The 13,417-nt window shown below is 59.7% G+C and overlaps 1 protein-coding gene and 1 non-coding gene across 2 annotated transcripts in view; one reads left to right on the top strand and one right to left on the bottom strand.

Moving 5' to 3' along the window:
• The window catches only part of CRISPLD2 (cysteine rich secretory protein LCCL domain containing 2), a 124,555-nt gene that overhangs the window by 17,645 nt on the left and 93,493 nt on the right, over positions 1–13,417 (bottom strand). The gene's annotated exons all lie outside the window — the stretch shown is intronic.
• LOC124512002 (U6 spliceosomal RNA) lies at positions 12,560–12,666 on the top strand. The gene has a single exon (XR_006962038.1). It is a non-coding gene; the product is annotated as a U6 spliceosomal RNA (small nuclear RNA).

The raw sequence follows: 13,417 nt of genomic DNA, 5'->3' as shown, positions 1-13,417 counted from the left end.
GCTGCAGCCCGCTCCTGTTTCCAGAGAGGTCCCACTCCCAGAATGGCCCACGACGCCCCTCGGCCCCGAGCCACCTCCCATCTCACGCCCCAGGGGCCTACGCTCTGCCTTGCACCCCAACTTTCCGCGCCCCAGAGTGGCCGGACCTTCCGCCGGTCACTCCCCCTCTAGGGGCCTTGCTGTCCCCTTCTGAAACACGGGGTTCCAGGGCTGGAAGGCGGTCATCTGGCGGTCGCCCTCCCAGCCCCCGTGGCCCTGCAGAAACAGCACCCCGCCCACACGCACGGGGCCCACGGAGCCTTCCCGGCAGGCGGTGTGTGCCTGGCCTGTTCTGGGGACGGAAGGCCGTACCCGGTCTGACCCCCCGCTCCAGGACGGGCGCCACTGTGGGTGCTCAGCAGACAACAGGGCCTGCACAGTGCAGGAGAGGTCACCTGGGTGGGGAGGCTCCTGTGGCTTCTGGTGGCTCTCAGTGGCGGTGCGGCTTGGGCTGGGCTGACCAGTCGGGCTCCAGGCGTCCAGCGGCCACAACCTCAGGCCTGGACGGAGCCCGCTTCTGTTTCGACAGGGCCGAGGGCGGTGTGAGCTCAGGGAAACGGGTCGCGCTGCCCGGGCTGGAGTCACCGACCAGCTCGCTGCCCCACAGTCGCCTCCCAGGCTCTCCACGAAGCAGGTCACAGAGCCAGGCGGCTGTCCTCATTTGAGCTCGGAAATTTCTTGACCTCTCCCCTCTGCCGGGAACTCCGAGGACTCGGTCCAACATCTGGGCGGGAAGGAGGCTGACCCGGGCGGGCAGCGGGAGACGCGGTTGTGGAGAGCTGAGCGACGGCGTGGGCGTGGGGAGCCCCCCGAGAGCCTTGGTTTTTCCATCTGGGAAACGGGGTGTCGCCGGCCGCCTTCGCTTCAGAAAAGAGCAGCTCAGCCCCCAACAATGGAGGAAGCCCGTAAGCTGTGGACAGAGGCCAGCCTTGCCCTTGGACGTGTTCAGATGGGAGGAGACCAGCACGTTCTCTCGCGTCCGTCTGAGCGGTGACCGGAGGGTGACAGCGGCAGTGGGCGCGGGCAGGTCCCGGGGCTGTTGTAACAAAGGGCCACCAGCTGGGAGCTTAGCCCAGCGGAGGCGCGGTTCTGGAGGCGGGGGGTCTAAGGTCAAGGCGCGGGCAGGTGGCCCTCTCTCTCAGGGACGCTCGCTCGCTGCCCCGGCTTCGGGCGCCCCCGGCAGTCCTGGCGTCCCTGGGCTTACCGACCTGTCACTCCAACCTCCACCTCCAGTGTCACTTGCCCTCCTCCCGGTGTGTCTAAGTTCCACTCTTCTCACAAGGACCCCGGTCACTAGATCGAGGCCCACCCTAATCCAGCACGACCCCATTCCCCCGGACATCTGCAAAGACCCTATTTCCAAATCAGGGCACTCACAGGTTTGGGGGTAACCTGTCTTTCTGAAGGACACGTCCTTCTCGTGCTGACGGCCCCCCTGGCCATTTTGGGGGAGGGGGGACAGCCAGGCACAGCCGGGGACCCCTGGGCTGTCCCACCTGCCCTCACAAACATACGTTCCGCGTGTTTCCCTCCCGGGGGCGGCCGGCCAGAGGTCAGCCAGCTGCCCGCTGGCAAAGCCAGGCCAGGGCTGGCCCGTGACCCGGGGACAGAGCCCAGCATCCCAGCGCCAGCCCCGCACCCAGGCCGAGTCAAGGATGGGCGGTGAGAGCAGGAACTCCCGGCAGAAAGAAACAGGTGCCTTTGCCTATCGGATCGCAGAATGGCTTGACCTTGTCGAGAGGGCCCCGTGTGACTTCCAGGCCATGTGCACAGACCCCACGGCAGCACCAGCCCGGCCAGTCCCCTGGACCGGGACCGGATTGGCTCACGCGCTCCCTGGAGGCTGGCCCCGCACGGGGTCCAAAGAACACACTGCCCAGAGAGGTTTGGGAACCAGCCTGAGGTCACACAGCCAGCAGTCAGGGTCTACGCGACGGGCCAGGGGCCTTGCCTCCCGTCCTGCCAGCAGGAACCTCGTAGCCTTTATCTACCAGGATGGCGTCTGGCAGAAAAATCTCTGCACACGGGAACCAGGGCGGCCTTCCTCACAGCTTTACAGCGGCAGCCAGGAAGAAAATGTCACCCTCGCACGCCCATCCTGCCTGGGAGCCGCCGGGGGCTCAGGGCGGCTGGACTCCCCGCTTGGGTCTCTGGAGGTCACGTCACTGAGCATCCGCTTCCTCCGCGGCGACACGATCACGAGCTGCAAGGCCTGAGTGGCCGAGAGGATTAGGGACCTCCTCCCAGCAAGCAGGCACACAGTAGGTGCCTGGAAAAGGTGACGTTTCGATTTTCTATTGCTTCTGGAACCAGTTTCTGCCAACGTAGCAGCTCAAACGACACCGACTGTCCGCATCCTGGAGGTCAGAAGTTGAGCACAGGTCTCACTGGGCTCAATCAAGGTGTCGGCAGGGCCGGGTTCCTTTCGGGGGCTCCAGGGGACCACCCCACTCCCTGCCTTTCTAGCTTGTAGCTGGGTGTTTTCCTGGGCTCCTGGCCCTTGCAGCGGTGTTCACAGCCAGGAAGTATCGTCCCGAGCCTTCTTCTCTTTCCCTGATCCCAGCTGGAAAGGTTCTGGAATTTTAGGACTCAGTGGTTACCTTGGGCCCATCTGGGCCACCCAGGACGACCTCCGTATCACAAGGTCCCAAACCCAGTCGCGTCTGCAAAGTCCCTTTTGCCGTGTGAGGTCACATACTCACGGGTTCCGGGAATTGGGGCAAGGACGTCTGGCGGGGAGGGGGGGGGTTGTTTTGCTGACCACAGGTGAGTGGAGCTGAATTCCATCGAGCGAGGGAAGCCGGGCCTGGGCTCGCGCAGTTCTTTTCGGAGGCAGAGGATTCCACTAACACCAGCTCATTCAAGAACCATTTCCATCCTTCTGTTGTTTTTGACTCTCTCCAAAGAGGCTCTGTCTAGCCAAGGAGACTGGGTCAGGGCTGCCAAACCTTCGCTTCCAAATAAACCCTACTAGGAAATTTCCATGGGACCAGGCCCTTTTCTTCCCTCACAAACCTGCCTGAAATCCCAAGCCCGAGCCAGGCTTCTTCCGGAAAGGCCATCGGACCCCGTGCTCTCCAGAACGGGGCTTTTGTCTTGCTGTCGGTTTTCTTTTGTTTGTTTTTCCGCGTCAAGCTACGTGGCATGCAGGCAAAGCGAACCTGGTTTAGGACATCATCATCAACTTGGAAAGGGTTTTCCAGCCCTCCTTGTCAAGAGGGCCTAAAGCATCCCCGCCTAGGTTCTTTGGGGCTCCGTCCCCACTGCCTTCAAGGAGTGCTCAGCCGTCTCGCAAGCCCGGCACGTTCGCAGGGAGCGTGTCTTAGGCCAACACGCAGCCAGGCACACAAATCCCACCCGGCTAACGCCCTGCATCCCTTGACCTTGATTTACCAACAAAGTATTTACCAACGGGCTCGGTGTCGGCCGCTTCCGCGTGGATTAAATGCGTTTGTTTTGGATTTCAAACAGGTTGCGGGGACAGACATCATCCCATGAGTTCGCCCCACGGTGCTGGTGTCCCCACTTTCCTGAGGAGGGTACGGGTGGGACAGGGGAGGGGACTGGGCCATGGCCACTCAGCTGCTAAGGGGCAGGGCTGGGGCTGGAGGCTGAGTCTCATCACTTTACATCGTTCCAGTCTCGGGTGGCAACACTCTCTACGGTGATAAGAAATCCACGTGGTCGGGGCGCCTGGGTGGCTCAGTCGGTCATGCGGCCGACTTCAGCTCAGGTCACGATCTCGCGGTCCGTGAGTTCGAGCCCCGCGTCGGGCTCTGTGCTGACGGCTCGGAGCCTGGAGCCTGGTTCGGATTCTGTGTCTCCCTCTCTCTCTGCCCCTCCCCTGCTCATGCTCTGTCTCTCTCTGTCTCAAAAATAAATAAAACATTAACAAAAATGTTTTTTTCAAAGAAATCTATGTGGTTTTCGTTCTAGCTTCCGGGCATAAGAGCTCTCCTAAAACCCTAGTAACTTCTTCATACGGGCATCTTTGCTTATCCCTAAGGAGACTGCTTCAACCACACCTGAGTCTCTGCTAATGAGGTGACCCTTGTGGCCCCTGAGGAACCAGCTGGGCAATGAGAAGGTTGGAATTTGCAGCCCTACCCCCAAGCTCCAGGCAAGGGAGAGGGGATGGAAACTGAGTCAGTCACCAGCGGCCGGTGACTACTCCCGTCATGTCTTCCTAACGGAACCTGTATAAACACTCTGAATGAAGGGGTTTGGAGAGCCTCCGGCTTGGTGAATGCACCCATGTGCCGGGAGGGTGGCACCCCCCAATCTCCATGGGACAGCTCGTCCTTCTGGACCTCGCCCTGTGCACCCCTTCACCTGGCTGTTCATTTGTGTCCTTTATAATAAACCAGTAAATGGAAGTAACATTTCCCTGTGAGCTGATCTAGCAGATTCTCAAACCTGAGGAGGGGGTGGGGGGAACCCTCAAAGTGCAGCCAAGTCGGACAGAAGTGTGGGGGACCTGGGGACCCCCTGCTTGTGACTGGTATCCAAAGTGGGGCAGTCTTGGGGGTCTGAGCCTTACACTATGGGGTCTCCAGGTAGCGTCAGGATCGAATTAAGTTTGGGACACCCAGCCGGTGTAAAACCCATTCATTTGGTGTCGGAAGTGTTACAAGTCAAAAAACAGATCTGTATTCCTTCGTGCATTTGCTCACCCAGCGTTTGGTAAGTTCGTCAAGTCAACTCTGTGCTGCTGATAAAGTGATGGACCAGAAAGGCACATTCCCTGTGCCCCGCAGCCACGGCCCCCCGGGGCCCTGCCTCCCAGGACCACTGTGTCACAGCAGGCATTCTGGGTCAGTTGGTATGGGGTGGGGCCATCCCTCGGGTAATTCTTTAAATTCCTTTTTAATTTAGGTATGTGGCAGGCTGAATAATGGTCCCCAAAGACACCAGGTCCCAATCCCTGGAACCTACACACATTAGCTTCCATGGCAAAGAGTTTCCAGATACAACTAAGGATCCTGAGATGTGTCAACGATCCCGGATCATTAGGTGGGCCCGAGAGCGATCACTTGTGTCCCTATAGGGAGGGAGAGGGAGATGTGACCACAGAAGCAGAGATGGGAGGGATGTGGCCACAAGCCGAGGACAGCTGTCAGCCACCAGAAGCCAGAAGAAATGAGGAAGGATCGTCCCCGAGAGCCTTCGGAGGGAGCACGGCCTTGACACCTTGATTTCACAGTTCCGGCTTCCAGAACCGAGAGAGAATAAATGCAGTTCTCTCACACCCCCAGGTTGATCGTATTTTCCTACAGCGATCACAGCAAACCAACACAAGGAAGGGCTTACATTCGGCGAGAGGCGCAAATCATCAGCGCACGACCCGGGCACACGTACCCACACGTCACTCTGTAGGCCACCACGGAACATCCCCAGCATCCCCGGAACGCACCCTGGACATAACTCGCTCTCCCCACCGCTGCCCGAACAGATTAGTTCTGCCGGTTGCAGAGCCTCATATACACGGGATCATACGGCGTGGGCTCCGATAGGAAGCTGCTTTCTCTCCGCTCACCATCAGTGAGATTCCCGCAGGTCGTTGGTTTTTTTTCCTTCTCTATGGATATCATTCCACCGTACGAAGAGATCATAATTGGTTCATCTATTCTGTTGACGGGCCCTGGGGTTGCTCCCAGTTACCAGCTATTACCCACGAAGCTGGTAGGAACCCGAGCCTGTGGTCTTTTGCGGACGTACGCGTTCATTTATTTCAGACCCACACCTGGGTCCGGGCTGGTGCGGTTCTGTAGCCTCCCAGGTGATCCAAATGCGTCATCAGGTGTGAGAACCGGTACTCTAGACTGGCGGTCCCCAAATGGGGCTGCCTTTGCCCCCCAGGGGACCCTTGGCAAGGTCTGGAGACGTTTGGGTTGTCGCAGCTCAGACGGGGGCGCGGGGGGGGGGGGGGGCGGGGGACGCTAACGGAGTCCAGTGGACGGAGGTCGGGGAGGCCGCTAAGCATCCTACTGCACGGAAGGCAGCACCTGCCTCCGCCGCACACACGCGCACCGCCAGGAATTACCCGGCCCCGATGGCCAGGAGGCCTGAGAAACCCTCCTGCAGACCGATGTCACGACCACGCGCATGAGTAACCCACCTGCACGAAAGCTGCAGCGCAGAGAATCCGGTTCCTGCGGAGAGGCGGGCCGGGCCGGCAGCGGTGAGGGGCGGAGCCGCGGGCAGATCTTTCTGGAGCTTTGTGGAGATCGTTCTCGAGTGGCCTCCTCCGCCGTGGGCCTTGAGCCGCGGCTCTGAGGCGACTCCCTGCGGCACGGGGGCGCTGGGTGCATTTCTGACACCGCTCCCCCGTTCTGCGGTTTCTTCCCGGGGCTGTTGGTTCCAGGGACACGGAAAGCCCCCCCCTCCGGGGGGTGGTGTGGGGGGCGGGACGCACGTCTTCTCAGGCGCTGCTGCCGAGGTTTGCTGAGCGAGGGGAGGAGTGGGCTCCCCACGCTGCGCTGTTCCAGGCGCAATTCCAGGCAGCGTGGCGCAGGGGGCGCTGCAGTGAGGTTGGCGTGTTCACCCAGCGGATCCCAGCGACCTCCGCCCGCCGGGGGGTGCCTAACGGTGTCGCGCAGGCAATCTCGGGGCCCCCGTGTGCGGGGGCGATCGGCTGGCTGTTCACCACCCCCTCTCCTCTTCCTCCTTCCACCTCTCCCAGCATCCCTTGCAGTCAGGTGCGGCCATGTGACTGAGCGCAGGTGGAAACCCAGCTGCTCGTAAAAGCCTCCCACACCTGCCCCTCCTGGCTCTGGCCCTACCTGCCAGCTGGGAGCAGAGGGCGGCTGGTGGGTGGCGCAGCCACAGACAGGAACAGCCTGGTCCCTAAGTCCCCTGCTGGAAAAGCCACCCACCCCACGCCTGCTTGGTGCTACTGAGCGGAAAACAAACTCCGGGTGTGCGAAGCCACTGAAATGTGGAGGCCAGCTTGTTATAGCAGCTAGCGTGTCCTTTACTGGCACCCCAGGCTTCCCAAACTGGGGATCGGGTTGGCGCTCCAGGCTTCTCCAAACTGGGGATAGGGTTGGCGCCCCAGGCTTCTCCAAACTGGGGATAGGGTTGGCGCCCCAGGCTTCCCCAAACTGGGGATCGGGTTGGTGCCCCAGGCTTCCCCAAACTGGGGGATCTGATTAGAGCCCCAGGCTGCCCCAAACTGGGGATCGGGTTGGCGCCCCAGGCTTCCCCAAACTGGGGGATCTGATTAGCACCCCAGGCTGCCCCAAACTGGGGATCGGGTTGGCGCTCCAGGCTTCCCCAAACTGGGGGATCTGATTAGCACCCCAGGCTGCCCCAAACTGGGGATCGGGTTGGTGCCCCAGGCTTCCCCAAACTGGGGGATCTGATTAGCACCCCAGGCTGCCCCAAACTGGGGATCGGGTTGGCGCCCCAGGCTTCTCCAAATGGGGATCCAGTTAGCGCCCCAGGCTTCTCCAAACTGGGGATCGGGTTTCAAGTCCACTCCAGTAAGAAGTGATTCCTCCCCCAACAAGGACCAGCAAGCAGGACGAGGATGAGGTGCTGAGGCACCACCGAGCGGCGTGTGACCCGGGAGAGGGCAAAGGCCGTGGCGGCAGCGGGCGTCTCCCGGCCATCGAAGAGGGTTGTCGAAATCCCCGGACGGGCGTTCAGAGGTGCAAACACCAGTGAACCATTCTTTGGTCTAGTTCTTGTCAACTGTAATATGTGCACATAATCACGTTAATTGAAGTCACATTGGCTCTTGGGAAGCACACTTTCTACTCTGACCTGTCATGAATCCGCGCAAACTGAACTCAGCCTCTCACGGCAGGGCTCTGGCGCCCCTAGCGCCCCACTGGTGTCCTGTCACTTGTGTTTCGTCTGAGCCGTGGGACTCTGAACCCCGATACTACTTGGATCCCTCCCCGGCTTGGCTGTCCTGTGACCCTCCAGCAGGGTCACCGTGCGTCTCTCCCGCCACGAGCGCGCCCACCTGCCCCCTGGGCCATATTCCGCTCTCCCCACTGGGGCCCCCAGAACTTCTCGAACCCAACACGCCGCACACAAGCTGTGGGAAGCAGGCCCTTCTGTCAGGCTCCTTCCCGGTCCCCACCAATGGCCTCCATCCCGTGTCACAGGGTCCCCAGTGCCTGTGTTTCCCGGGCTCCCAGAGTGAGGCCAGCGCGGGCACTGGAGAAGCGGGGTGCCCCTCCTCCCTCGCGGCTACCTCTCTGGTGGCCGAGGGTCTCCTCCGTGGCTCCTGCTCCCTCCCAGACCCCGGCACGCCTGTCCCTTCCTCCCAGACCTGGAGGTCACGTCCAGCACAGCTGAGCTCCGGTCACAGCGCAGCCCTCCGTGGCCCGCACGACCAGCTCCCCGCGTTCGGTTTGCTGTGTGGAAGTGCTCGGAGGAGCGTGTTTCCCGGGCTGGACCCCGATCGCCACGCGGGCCTCCACCCCTCCCACCTGCCTCTCTTGACTCCCCCCCCACCACCTCCTTCCTGCCTGGGATGCACCCGCCCTGCAGCCGCCCCTCCGATTCACGCGGAGGCCAGTGTTTCCCCAGGGTGGCACTTTACGGGAGAACACCCGGGTCTAGGAGCTCCAGAAGCGTCGTCACGTGCATTTGGACACCCGACTTTCAAGACCACTGACTAAGGACTTGAGAAAACCGCAGGAAGTTACTTTGAAGCTCAGAGCTGAGCCCGTGGCCCTTTGTGTCTGATCTCCTGCCCGGGCCCAAGCCGCATTTCATGGCTGGTTGTGACAGCAGAAGGCGTGCTGATGGGGGGGCCTCCCCAAAGAAAATCTCTGACCCGCTTTATACCATTCCTCCCCCCTGGAGAAGTAAAGCCAGCAGCCAGCAAGTGACAGAGCGTATCCACGGGAGCAAATTTGCTGCAGAAACAGGTGATATGTTTGCCCCAGCGTGCCTGGTCTCTCCGGAAGGACAGAAGTTGCTGCTAACCGGGACGGAAACGGGGTGTGGGTGACAGGAACGCGGGGTTCCTGACCATCCCTCTGGCGTGTTATACTGGGCAAGGGCGTTACTTTCTGCAAATGGGGGCGGAAAAACATCGCATCCCTCTTTCCAAAAAGTCTGGTTGGCTCGATTCATCCTGTCTGAAACACAGGGAAAAAATGAAAAAAACAGCTGCCGAGAGTCTCCAGCTCGGGGCTGTGCTCTGCAGAGGTTCCCTGAGCCAGACTGAGCCCTGGCCTGCCGTTCGTGATAAGCATCTGCAGGCTCAGGCGGAGACGGGTCCCAAGCACACGAGGGAGGGTGTGGGTGCGGCCGTCGGATCTCCCGTCTTCTGGCTGCTGGGGGCTCATCTGCCTCGGGTAATGCGGAGGATTAGACTCGCCGTCGTCCCGTCCCTCCTCACTGGCTGGCTGAGCACTCGCACAGACTCATCCGAGGTCTGAGATCAAAGGTCGCAGATGACTAAAGGGACGGTGATCAGGACTCCTCCCTTCCCTGTCTGAAGTCAGACCCAGACCGGGCCCCTCTGGAGGAACCCGGGCCAGGCAGACCTCCCATTGCCTGTATCTGCTGCAGGCAGCGGTCGGGTCCTTCTGGCGTGTCCTGGAGAGCCTGGCTTGGTGGCATGCCTCGGGAGGCTGGCCCCTGTGAGCTGTGTCCACCAGCATCAACAGGGCGGGCGTCCCAGAAGGACTGTGTCTCCGGACTCTGCAAGGAAGGCTTAGAACTCCGGCCTCGGTTCCTACAGCCTGGGGCCGCCCAGGAGCATCGAAGACGCCATTCCTCAGGCCGCCACCAGAGGGCACTGTCCAATGCCACATCACCACTCCCCGTCTGAAACCTTCCGGGGCTCCGCGCCGCCCTTAGGAGAAAGCCCCGATTCGTAAATCCGGCTTACCGGGCCATGCCGATATAGCCACTGCCCCTCCTGGCTTCTTCTCGCCTTCGCGCTCTGCTCCGGCAATAACGGCTGTCTCGCAGTTCCCGCAAAAGATGACATTTCCTGCGGCCGCGGGGCTTCTGTCACCCCCACCCCCGCCCGCCCACTTGTCAGAAGGCTACTCCGCTCCTCATTCGCTCGCCCACTGGGCTCCCAGGCGTCCTGTACGTTTGCCCTCCGACAGCAGGCCGTGCAAACGCCCCGATGAGCTTGCGTGGCCCTGAGTGGCAGCGCCGGGACCCTGCCCTCCTCGGCGGCACCTGCACGTGCAACTCAGTCGCAGATTCTGTCTTCCCAGCTAGACCGCCAGCGCACCTCGTCCCCGGACGCCCCAGGCCCCTACGAGGCCCGTGCAGCTTTGCGCACCGCTAGAAGGCTGCCTGCAGGGGGCGCTGGTGCCAGCCGCCAAACGCTTCTGGAGGCGGCTCTCCGGGGCGCCTACCCGGTCGGACCACCGGGGTTCAGGGGGTGCGTGTTACGAGCCCCAACACAGCCCGTCCTGATGCGTCCGCTGCCTCTGGCAGCCGTTAATTAGCTAATAATTGATAAATCGATAGTAGATTTATATCAGGACATCATTTTTCTATGAGCTTCACAAATGGCTGGATGTGTATTTAATACAATAATTAAGTTGATGGTTCAGAGAAGGGCCATCCTTCCTCCCTCTTGTACTCACGAGATACATTTTCCCACTCGGCCTGAAATGTCACAGTGAGAGTGTCATTTCTTGGGCGTAGGGGACACGGGGGCCTGGCAGGGGGTGTGCGGCTTGGTGGCCCTGGGGTGGCATTTGAACCTCTTTCGTGTGGGGGTCGCCCCGGTCCTTTCCTGCCAGCCCCCTGTCCTGGCTTCAGCCCCGCCTTCTTCGTGGGGTTGGGATGCTGGGAAGCCAGGCCGGGAAGGCCCTCCCCTGGCAGCCAGGCCGGCCTTCCTGCTGCCCGAATCGGGGAGGGGAAGGGGGAGACCCATCGAGAAAAATTCAGCAGAAACAAATGTCTCAAAACAGTAGCTGGCCACACGTGAATCGTAACACTGGGTCAGAGCCGTGAATCAATTGTTCTGGGCTGTCTCTCCCCCCAGTCCGTGCCTCCACCGGACAAGCTGGCAAACAGAACCATGGCCATGGCAGACATTACAGATGGATCACAGCTCTCCAGGCAGGCATCACCAATCAATCTGGGTGAGCGAGAGAATATCTGTTGGCCGCCTCTGGCCATCCTGTCGGACCTGATGTGTGTGGCACCGTGCTTGGCATGGGCATTAGGAGCTTGGTAAATACTTGTTCAGCGAATGCAGGATGACGCTGCTTGTTCCCAAGACGTAACCTCTGCTGACCAAGGCCACCGCTGCACTCCTGTGGCTGTGTAGTCTGGGCACTGAACAAACACACCTGGCCGGGGCATCGGGGGCTGAAACCCAGCTGTGAGCTAGCAGTGGCCCTGGCCGTGGTGCACGGCCCGGCGATCCCTTCCGACGTTCTGGGCCTTACCCGGCCCTGGCAGACGGGGCCCAGAAACCCAAAGCCGTCGGCTTCAGACAGCAGCCTCTGTTCCAGAAAACGGAAGCTGGGCGCAGAGGAGAGTCGTCGGGCCCGAGCAGGTCCCATCCACGGGGCCCTGGAGCCCCACGGTGGCTCTGGAATGGTGAGGAGAGTGGCGTGGGTGGGCTGACTGCCCAGTGCTCACCCCGCTGGGTGGCCGATGGCGAACCTGACCATCAGGGCAGTAAACGGAACCCACCTGGTTCCACGTCAGCACCAGAAATCTCGTCCCCGAACCACGAGAAGCACGTGATCACAGCTCGGCTTCTCCAGGCTGATTTCCTCTCACCCTCTTCACTCACGGCCAAAGACGTTCAACGGGGAGGCGAGCCCCTCTCATTCACTTCATTCAAATGCCTGTTCCCCTTTTTGAAGTACGAGGAAGTCCCAGTTCACCAGATCAGACCCAATGCAGCAGTTTCTGTCTCTTTCAAACCTGACCCTTCATCTCCCATAGTTCCACGCTTCCTTCTCACCGGCCCGGGGCCAGCCGGGTCTGCTTCCACAGCCCTGCAGGTGCGAGGCCTTGCGCCAAGCCAGCTCCAGCCGGGAGGACCAGGCCCTCCGCTTCCCTCCCCTTGGGAACGAGAGGCCACATCTCCTCCAACCTGAGAGGCACAGTCCACACTCTTAACATCTCTGAGTTGGTTTACACGTTGTACATCACTGTCCCACAGGTGGTGGTCGTGACGCAGGTGTCATGGGCTGGGCTGTGCGACCACCGTGTGTCCCGAACTCCCCCCACCCCCCCCCATTCAGCATCTCTGCAGGCAGGGGCGCATCTTGTATGCAGGGGTCTCTCGTCGTTGCACCATGTCATGATTGTGAAGTGGGTTTAAAGCTTTAGTCCTGACACGTGGACTCTCCTAAGAAGGACGGCCGTCACCACGCCCTTGGTGGCGCAGAGAACGGGGACCGCAACCAGTCTGAGTGCAGAGGTGACGTGGAAGAGCCAGCGTCTGAAAGTGAAGACGTTTAGGGTCTTCCGCAACTCGTTGGTTTCTGCGGCGTTAGGCGTGCCCAAGAGTGTTATGTCTACGCGGAGATGAGTCAACAACAGCTCTTTTGCTAAGTGTCACATGAAAGCCGCATGATAAATGTCCGCTAAAACTGGAACAGTACAGAGAGGACAACACGGCCCCTGTTCAGCGATGACACACAGATTCGCGAAGCGTTCCAGAGTTTTAAACAATCCACAAAGCTAAAAGACAGCCTCCGGAACGGGAGAAGATATTTGCAAATGACATATCTGACAAAGGCTTAGTGTCCCAAATCTATAAAGAACTGATACAACTCAACACTCAAAAAAGCAAATAATCCAATTAAAAAATGGGCAGAGGGCTTCAAGAGACAAAGCAGATGAACATAAGGGAAGGGAAACAAAAATAATATAAAAACAGGGAGGGGGACGAAACAGAAGGGACTCATAAATATGGAGAACACACTGAGGGTTCCTGGAGGGGTGGTGGGAGGGGGGGATGGGCTAAATGGGGAAGGGGCACTAAGGAATCTACTCCTGAAATCATTGTTGCACTATAGGCTAACTAATCTGGGTGTAAATTGAAAAAATTTTTAAAATAAAATTTTTAAAAAATGTACGTCAAAAAAAAAATGGGCAGAAGGCATGAACAGGCATTTCTCCAAAGAAGACACCCAGGTGGTCAACAGACACATGGAAAGATGCTCAACATCGCTCATCGTCAGGGAAAGGCAACTCAAAACCACAGTGAGATCTCACCTCACACCTGTCAGAATGGCTAAAATCAACAACAACAACAACAACAACAGGAAACATCAGGCGTGGGCGAGGATGTGGAGACAAAGACCCCTCGTGCACTCTTGGTGGGAATGCAAACTGGTGCAGCCACTCTGGGAAACAGTATGGAGGGTCTTCAAAAAAGTTAAAAATAGAACTACCCTGCAATCCAGTAATTGCA

The sequence above is a fragment of the Lynx rufus genome, unplaced genomic scaffold, assembly GCF_022079265.1.
Source record: "Lynx rufus isolate CCGP_SWC_20201006 ecotype Redwood Valley unplaced genomic scaffold, mLynRuf1.p SCAF_16, whole genome shotgun sequence".
Classification (NCBI taxonomy): Eukaryota; Metazoa; Chordata; class Mammalia; order Carnivora; family Felidae; genus Lynx; species Lynx rufus.
Note: the sequence above shows the minus strand (reverse complement) of the source record. Positions and strands in the feature narration are given on the sequence as shown.